The sequence below is a fragment of the Herpailurus yagouaroundi genome, unplaced genomic scaffold, assembly GCF_014898765.1.
Source record: "Herpailurus yagouaroundi ecotype Mexico unplaced genomic scaffold, PumYag 190, whole genome shotgun sequence".
Taxonomy (NCBI): domain Eukaryota; kingdom Metazoa; phylum Chordata; class Mammalia; order Carnivora; family Felidae; genus Herpailurus; species Herpailurus yagouaroundi.
Window position 1 is genome coordinate 34,668,875 of NW_024412421.1, and position 8,953 is coordinate 34,677,827.

The window sequence follows — 8,953 nt, forward strand, 5'->3', positions numbered from 1 at the left end:
TGGAGGGAGCCCCGCTGGCCGGGCGCCCTGGTTCCCGGGCAGGGACCCCACGCCGCGGCCTTCCCCGGGTCGGAGCCCGCCGCCGCCGCAGCCGTCCGCGGCGGGCCATCGGGGCCGGAGGGTCCATTGCGGAGGGGGGGGGGGGGGCGGAGCTGGAGCGGACCCGAGCCCATCAATAAGGGACATCTGCTTTAAGAGGTGGGGACAGGGAGGGGGAAGGTTACTGCCGGGGTCGCGCAGTCCCCGGCAGCGCCCCGCACCTCCCCGGCGACTTTTGGCCTCGGAGCAGATGGCGGGGGCGGGGGGCGCGGGCGCGGGTGCAGACGGCCGGCCTCACGTGGTACCACACCCACGAAATCCCAGGGGGGAGGGGAGCGAGGAAGCAGCCGCCTCCCCTCCCCCCTCCCGGACCCTCTGATCTTTCTCCCAGCGGACGCCTCCGCCCGCCCCCGAGGAGGCGCCTGGGGTCACCGAGGCCCCGTGCCCGCCCTCCAAACGATCCCCCGCCCCCGGAGGAAGTGGGGGGAAGGGCGGGGAGAGCCCGAGGGGACCTTTTTACATGTAAATATGAGAACTGGCCCTCCTGGAAAGGCTTTTTCCCCTCCTCGTTTTTATTTCGAGAAAGCCTGATGTTGCCAAGCCCGGGGCCTCCTGCTGGACCAGGAGGCTGCCGTCTGGTGCTACGAAGGAGAAATGAGGAAACGCCCCCCCCACCCAGAGGGGGGAGCTATATGTTTGCACAACCGGGTGGGCTCCACCCAGGAAGGGGGCGAGACGGGGCAGGCCCTGAGGCCTGTTAGAAATCTGAGCCTAGGAGGGGATCTGGGTTGGGCTCCCAGAGCTTCTACTCACTGCCTGCCGTCCGGCCGGGACTCCGCCTGGCCTCAGTTTCCCCACCTGTAAAGCAAATGTGCTCTTGGTACACCTTCCTTCCGGCTGTGGGGGGTCAAGGAGCCGGGCGGGATGTCCCTGAGGCCGGATCCCAACCCCTAGGGCCCTAGGATGTTTGTGTAGTGACTGTGCCGTCTCTGGGCTGGGATCCTCCCCAGATGCTTTAGCTGTGTGGTGTCGGGCAAGTCGCTGAGCCTCTCTGGGCCTCCAGCTCCCCGGGTTGTAACAGTACTCCCCTCACGCCGCAACAAATGATAAGTACCCTTCGTTATTTTCGTTACCGCTCCGTGTCTGCTTCCCTGAAGCTGTCCCAGGCTTGGGGAAGGGAGGTCTGTGCTCCGCATCCTGGAGGCTGCCGACCTCTGTCTGTGTCTCTGCTTGAATCGGACCCTGTGTTTGTGCCTCTGCCGCCCCCATCGGACCGAGCCCCTACTCGACACCCCCCTCTTTTCTACACTCCCTACAAGGCGTCTAACACATAGTAGGCACTTTATAAACTTTGTGGAATGAGTGAATGAGTGAGTGAACGAATGAATCCACGCATCTGACGCGAGGGGCTGCGAGCCCGGCCTGAGGGACCCTTGTGTTTGAGGGCCTCCTGGGCCTTTGCTCCTCTTGTGCAAAGTAGGGAGTGTGTTCTCCAGGGTGGGGGAGAGCAAAGAGGAGGGGCTGCGTCCTTGTGGGAACCCCCAGGCCCGCGCCGGAGCCTCCGTGGAGGGCAGCTGTCCTCCACGGAGGTGGTGGCCCTGTTCGTCGAACCCTCCCGAGACCCTCAGAGGAAGGTGCCAGCGTCCGCTTTCGCAGATGGGCAGACTGAGGCCCAGAATGGCCAAATCACTTGCCCAGGCTCTCGCAGCTAGAAAGTGAGACGGCGGAACAGAAACTAAACAGCTCCCGAGCTTACGTGTCCAGAATGTGGCGGGCATTCTCAGGGAGCATCTGTGAAGTTGGTGACAAGACAGGGGGCCGAGCTCACAGAGCTGCGCCCAGGTCCGCGGGCGCTGAGGTCGTGTGCAGAGATGAAGGCCCAGAACCGGCCGGTGCGGGCAGCTGCTCCGGGCCACCCAGCGTGGCCTCCGGCCTGCCCTCCACGCGGGCTACCTGGACAGGTGTTGGCCTGCGCCCCTGACCCGGGCCCTCCCCGTGCAGCGGGTGCAGCGGGGCCAGCCGGGATCACCCGCAGGCCCAGGGCAGCATTGCACCTCCCCGACCTCCCAGCTGGCCCCTGGAGACCCCCTGGCCTGGGCTGTCAGGGGTCACTGGCAGCCAGTCTGTCTGCAGGCCCCAGGGGCTGTGCCCTCCCCAGCCCTGCTCCCTCACCCGGTCCTGACCTGGACGGTGATTTATGTGGTGGCTGCAAAAGGCCACTTGAGGTGGGGCCCGGGGACAGGGGCCGGGACAGCCAGGAGGCGCCAAGGCTGACGGTGGTGGAGGCCTGCCCCGTGACCCCGGGTGGCTGTGGGGACAGCAGCCCTGTGCAGCGTCCCCCGGGCACCACGGGGCCTTGACTCCCGCCATCTGGCTCTCCCGGTCCCGGAGGCGGGGAGCGCCCCCCATCACTGGCTCAAATGGCCGAGCGGCAGGAGGGGGAGAGACAGATGGCAGTGTGCCTGGAGAGGTAGAGGGTAGAATGCGTTCAGAAGCACTTGCAAGGGGGAGGGTGCGCCCCCGCCCCCACCAGGCGCCAGGCTGAGGCACTTTGGAATTCTGGGCCTGTGTCAGTGGGGAGCGGGGTTCCGATGAGCCTGGGGGTCTGGACTTGCCGGATGAAGCCTCTGCATCCCGGCACAGACACGGGTGAGCATCCACACGGGTGCACGGGGACGCCCACACCTCCCTACACAGGCACACGGGGACACGTTTGCAATACACGCAGACTCGTCGGCACGGGCACACACACTCGCCCACCCACGGACGTCTCTGCCCTTCCAAGGGTCACCAGCCCGCTGACGAGCAAGTTCCTCCCTCCAGACTTGAGAGCTAATTCTCTCCTCCTGGACCCTCGACGCCTGCTCTGGCCCACCTCTCCCTCCAGCAAAACCTTTTCCCAGAGGAATAGGCCTGTCTCCCCGTCCTGCCCCCAACCCCCCCTTCACCCCCACCGCCCCCATGGCCTCCCTTCTCCCTGTAGCCATCGGAGGGGAGCCCACTTCACTCAGTCAAAACCACCTGGCTTACGGCAGCTTCCCGTAACAGGTGGAATAAAATCCCAACTCCTTATGACACCTTAAATGCCTGGTGTGGTCCGGCAGCTCCAGTGGCCCCCCCCACCCAGCTACCCCCACAAGGAGCCCCTGCTGCAACCCCACCGACGGGGCTTGTTCCATCCTGAACAGAAGATCTCGTTTCTGCCTCAGGGCCTTTGCACTTACTGTTCTAATAGTCTGGTGCTCCCTTTCCCCTAGAGAGTCTTTGGTTGCTGAAGTTGTGTCCCTTGATTGTCTGGCTGTTTACTCTCTGGCTCCCCCAGCTCAGCATCAGCCCCATGCAGGCAGGACTTTTGCCATATTCTCTGGGGCCTGGAAGAACCTGGTGCACGTGCGCAGTAGATGGTTGATAAATGTTTGTTGAGCGAATGCATAAAGGGTGTTGTGATGGACTCATTGGCCAGTACAGAGCCGCCGGTGCATTAGGAAGCAGGAGGTTGAACCTGACTGTGGAGGTAAACTGAGGCTGGCTATGTGCAGCCAAGGATTCGTCCAGAATTTCAGGAGAGGGGTGTCTGTTCTCCCATCAGGGCTCATCCTAAATCCAGGGCGATCGCGTCTCCAGACCCATCTGCAAAGACCGTATCTCCAAATAAAGTCCCCTTCTGAGGTTCCACGTGGATGTAATTGGGGGGGGGGGTGCTATTCAACCCTGCGTGGCCCCCATTCCCTTCTCCGCATGCTGCTGCCTGCCACATGAGGGGTCCGGGGGCGGCCACCCTGCCCGCTGAGAAGATTTGACATCTCTCTGAAGAGGGGAGGTCCAGCTTCCACCCTGGGGGCCAAGGACAGGTCTCCTGGTGTGGCCCCCAGCAGGCTGAGGTGAAAAGGGGCTCCTTATTACCTGTCCCCAGTCCACCAGGGGAAAGCTGCACCCAGAGCCTGGAACTCTCCGGTCTCCGCTGTCCTGCACCAAGACAGTCCAGTCTGCTGTGACCAGACCGTGCTGCAGATGGCCAATGCGGCGCGTCACACGGGTCCCAGTCCTGGCCCCAGCTGTGTGACCTGCGGTCCGTTTCTTCACCTCTCTGTGCTGCTTTCCGATCTGAAACATAAAGATGGTGTCCCGGGAGAGGACTTTCGAAGGAGGAAGTGTGTGTACTTAGATCTGGGTCCGGCCGGAGGTAACGTTTACGTACGAGTTAGGTATTGTTACGATGGGCACAAACTGAAGCACCCTGGCAAAAAAAAAAAAAAAAAAACAAAGCTACAGACCGAGGTGTAGGACAGCCGAGGAGGCGAGTGTTAACAATGTAGCCGGGCCGAGCGCAGCTGCCCTCCCGGCCCCGTTTTGTGACCACGGGAGAGGCTGGGGCGGTAGGAGCCCCAGTGCTGCGAACCAGCCCGGCGGAAAAGCGTGCAGCCGGGTGACCTTGTGGCGGTTCCCAGCCTCTCTGAGCCACAGCTTCTGCCACGGCGGTGGCTGCGCCCACCTGTGTGCCTTGTGGCACCCAGAAATAACACAGAGGCTTGGCGCGCCTGTCTGGAAGCGGGGCAGGCCGCTTCGGGGCGGCAGGGAGGGGCGTTCCAGGCAACTGGAAGGGCCTAAGTCCCCCGAGCTGGCTGGAAAGCACTTTGGGAAGGCCGGAGCCCTGAACCCCGTAGGGGAGACCACAGACACGCCTGGAAGGATGCTCAGTGCCTTTTCCAGATGCAGCCCCTCGTCCAGTCCGGCAGCATCCCTAAGGTGCGTGCCTAAGGAGGCCTGCCGAGTCTGGTTTACTTGGAGAGCAGACACCGGGCCAGCCGGGAGGACCTGGGGTGGCAGGGTGTTCTGGTCGTTGCTCTGTTTCCTGGGCCGCAGCCCAAAGGGCAAAGGTCATGGCTCACAGTGCCGGGGTGGCCCCTGGACCTCTGCAGGCTGCGGGGTGGGGGTGGGGGGGCGAAACTTTCAGCCCCTACACACACGTACGCGCGCGCGCACACACACACACACACACACGTGTACAGAGATTGGTGCGCACAGAGACCGATATGCACACACGCACGCAGACACGTACGTGCGCACACGGAGACGGGTCATGTGCAGAGACACGCGCGTGAACGCATGGGCACGCACGCGCGCTGCAGCTGGGGCCCCGGGCTGGTGGAAAAGCTGCCTTCTCGACATAAACCTGTGGCAGCTGGAAGGACTGGAAGGCACCCGGCCTCAGGCCCGACCTCCCGTCCAGCCAGGGGGGACCTCCCGCCCCTCCCTGTCGCCCCGGCCTCCGCGTGGGTGGCGATACCCGCGTCCCTCCCGCGGGCTTGATTTCCGGGACCAGTCTCGGGAGGCCCCGCCAGAAGTGAGCCTGCAGGGGTCTGGGGCGGCTCCTGATTCCTGGGGCTCCCCCCACCCCCCTCCCCGCACGCCGGGAGGCTGCACGGCGCCTCTTTTCTGCACGCCTGGCCCTTGATCTTCCCTGGCTTTATCTTCCCGCCTGCGTCGCCGTGGGCGCCCCACGGGGCCCCTTGCTCTGAGCCGCCTGGGCCGCGCGTTCGCACCCGGCCCTCCGCTCCCCCGCGGGGCTCCTGCCGCTTTCTCTCCGCTCCGCTCCGGGGAGCACCTGCCTCCTCCGGTCACTGGGGGCTCCGCACCGGGTGTGGTGGGCGCGGCTGTGAGCACCGTGGAGGGGGGAGCCGCTGCGCGGGCCCTCGGCCACCAGCTCCGCGGGAGGGGGGGCGGGCGCGGGGGCAGCGCGTGAGCGCTGAGCGGGAGAGGGACACGGGACCCCGCGTGCCCGGGGGGGCCCCCGCTCGCAGCCCTGCACAGGTGCAGGCCCAGATTCTGTTGAGCTAAGCTTTGCGTGGCGGGCGGCTGGCAGCGAGCTGCTGAGCCTTCCAAAGGTAGCAGCCATCTGCACCGTGATAAAAAGCCCCGAGGATGATAAATAGACAAGTCGCACTTTTATTGGATTGCAGTTCGGGACCAGCCACTTTGGGTTTGGCACTGTGTTAACGACAGATTTCTGCTTCCCTTGCAAGGCCTGGCCTCGCGGGGAGAGCGCCAGCAGCAGCGGCCTCCTCCTGGTGGGAGGGAGAGCTCCCCCTACCCCCTGGCCCTGGGCGGCTGGCCTGCCCCCCCTCCCTGCGCCCCCCCCGTCCCCCTCCCCGCCCCTGTGGGTTTCTGCCGGGGGCCCACCTCACGGCCCCTGGGGTCAGGCCCAGCGAGGGGTTCACATCCCAGCCCTGACGCCTGCCGGCTGTGTGTCCTCGGCAGACCAGCTAACCTCTCTGTGCCCCATCTGTGAAATGGGCAAACACCGGCATGCACCAAACAGGCTTGGGAGGCTCTGTGAGTAATGGCTGCGTGCGTAGCATTTGGAAGAGCGCCTGGAGTACATACGGTGAGCGTTATGTAAATATTAGCTGCGGGTATCCGTGCCACCAGCATATCATTATCGTTGGGGTTCTTGCTTCCAGAGAGCCTGGCCCGGCCCTGGCATCGCACCGCAGGGGGCCGGGTGGGGTCAGGTCAGGGAAGGAGGGGCTCATTCCCGGGAGGACCCCCACTCTCCCAGGATGCCGGCCCCCCCCCCCACCCCGTGCATCCGGGCACTCGTTGAGTAAAGGCTCTGGGAGGCAGTTGAGGTGCTCTGTGCCTCGGTTTCTCCAGGGGTCGAGAGAGGACAGTATCAGACGTTCCCGCATAGTGTCGGTGACGGGCGTCAGTGGGATGGTCCGCGGTAACCTCAGGGGCCGGCGCCTGGCTCCCAGTAGGTATGCGTCAACGGCGGCTCCTGGCGTTGGTGGGGTTTGGGACACTGGGGTGCCGGGGCGTCGCGGCAGGAATGAGAAGGGCACAAGGGGTGGCCCAGGGCAGGGCGCCTCACAGACGGCCACCAGTGGGTTTGCAGCACATGGGGGGCCAGGACCTGCCGTGTGCCCGGCCCCGGGGGCCGAAAGCTCAACCTGGGAGATGCATGGACGGGACAGACAGAAGGTGGGACGGGGAGGTGGGGCACGTCAGCTGGCGATTCGGCCGGGGTTGCCTTGTCTGTGTCCCCGGGGGCCCTCCCGGGCCGGTCCTGCGGCTCTGCCTCCCGGCCTCTGCTGTCCGCGCCTGACCTTCTTTTCTCTCCACCTTCCCCCCACCCTCAGCCCCTTCCGGAGCCCAGAGCCCCGCTCCTCGGTGCCCCCGACGACGTCAGGTGCTCTGTGTGCGTGCCGCGCGCCCCACCGGGCTTCTGTTTTCCTCCAGGATGCGAGCCGGCACTCCGGGTTCTGACCCTGAGTGCGCCCCCAAGGCCCTGGACCCTCTCAGTGTCCAGGGAGCCAGGCCAGGCTTACCGGGCCTGCTCTCCGCCCAGACTTTAGTGGACGACCCGGGTGGCAGTGTGCAGTCCGCCTCCACTCCCTTCGTGGCCCGGGGTCCCCAGCATGCGTCTTCCCCCCAAGAGGATGCTCCCTTCGGCCATCAGCAGCCGGGGCATTCCAGCATGCGGTGAGAGATGCCTCCAGAAGGGGGCCCGGCCCGCGTGAGTGAGTGGTGGCCAACAGCTTGGGCTCCCGAGTTCAGACCCCGGCCTCACCCCTTGACCTTGGGGAGGCAACCTCTAGAGACCTTGGCTTTCCAATCTGGAAAGTGGGGCTGCTCCACGAACCGGCCACACGGGACGTGGGGGTGCTCGGGACATGCCAGGCGTTTCCCCCCCTCCGCGGGGCAGGCACCTGCCTCGGCCTGTCTCCCCATTTCAACTTCAACGTGACCCCGTGGGTTGGCCGTCTTCCTGCTTCCCAGATGGGGCGAGTGAAGCTTTGCAGGGCTTAGAGTTTTTTCAGCATCTTCTGGTTAGCAAGCCGCAGGGAAGGAACCGAAATGCCATTTCCCCCGCCCCAGGCCGCGATGGGCACGGAAACGCTCCCGAGACGCAGCGAGCCAGGATTTTAGGTGTGAGGCCCGCCCACGGGGTGCCTTCCCAGGCACAGCTTTGAGACGCCGTGTACCCAGCCAGGACTCAGCCTGGTCAGCAAATTTCCAGAGAGAGGCCTCACCTGCTGTCACATACGCCCTCACGGCCAGGCTGCCATGCTCTCTCTGGTGGGGCCGACGCAGGGAGCAGGGGCCTGCTCTGTCTCCGCCCTGGGGACCTGAGTGCAAGCCTTCGCGGCTGGCAAGCGAGGGCAGGGCGGCCTGGCGGCTAGCAACGCCGACTCCGCAGCCCGGCTCTCCTTCTGGAGCCGGCTCTGGGCCCCGTCACTCGTCCCTGGCCCGTCGCCCTCTTTAGAAAAGGATGTACAGACCTCAAAAGCCAGATAAGAGCCATTCGGTCCGAGCGTCTCCACCCCACTGTGCATTCGGACTGCCTGGGGAGCTTTGGAAGCGCGGCTGGGCCCAACCTCAGGGATCCCGCAGCGAGCTTCTGGGTCTTTCCGTAAGGTCCACAGATGACTCCAGAGCGCAGGGTGGAGAACCCCTGGCCTTCAGGAGCCTGTGCTCTGTATGTATTTTTGTGTGTATGCGTGTGTGTACGTTTATTTATTTTTGAGAGACAGAGAGCAGGGAAGGGGCAGAGAGAGAGGGGGACACAGAATCCGAAGCGGGCTCCAGGCTCTGAGCCGTCAGCCCAGAGCCCGACGCGGGGCTCGAACCCACGGACCGTGAGATCATGACCCGAGCCGAAGTTGGGCGCTCAACGGTCTGAGCCCCCCCAGGCGCCCCAGGAGCCTGGGCTCTTTAAATAACTGTCGCGTTTTTGAAAAGTGGCATGTCCAGAGAGACCGACCGCAAGGGAGGAAGGGAGGGAGCATTTATTGAGCGCCTGCCGTGTACCCAGAGGTACTCCAGGTGCCCGACACGTGCCCGCGTTCACCCCGGTGGACGTGAGACCCAGAAGAAGGAGGGGGGGCAGATGTACCCCTTGCCTTCTGGTGCC

General features: G+C 64.7%; 1 protein-coding gene and 1 long non-coding RNA gene across 5 annotated transcripts in view; one reads left to right on the top strand and one right to left on the bottom strand.

The window, feature by feature from the left end:
• Positions 1-4,057, bottom strand: part of LOC121009887 (uncharacterized) — a 6,879-nt gene extending 2,822 nt beyond the window's left edge. For 2 of the 4 annotated variants that reach the window (XR_005780894.1, XR_005780892.1), the window contains exons 1-4: positions 3,058-3,728; positions 1,796-2,768; positions 853-897; positions 560-680 (exon numbers count right to left, since the gene is read on the bottom strand). This is a non-coding gene — a long non-coding RNA (uncharacterized LOC121009887). Of the gene's footprint in view, positions 1-559; positions 681-852; positions 898-1,795; positions 2,769-3,057; positions 3,729-3,942 lie in introns of those variants that run through there. The other 2 variants (XR_005780893.1, XR_005780895.1) reach the window with 2 other exon arrangements.
• The window catches only part of GSE1 (Gse1 coiled-coil protein), a 392,532-nt gene that overhangs the window by 200,100 nt on the left and 183,479 nt on the right, over positions 1-8,953 (top strand).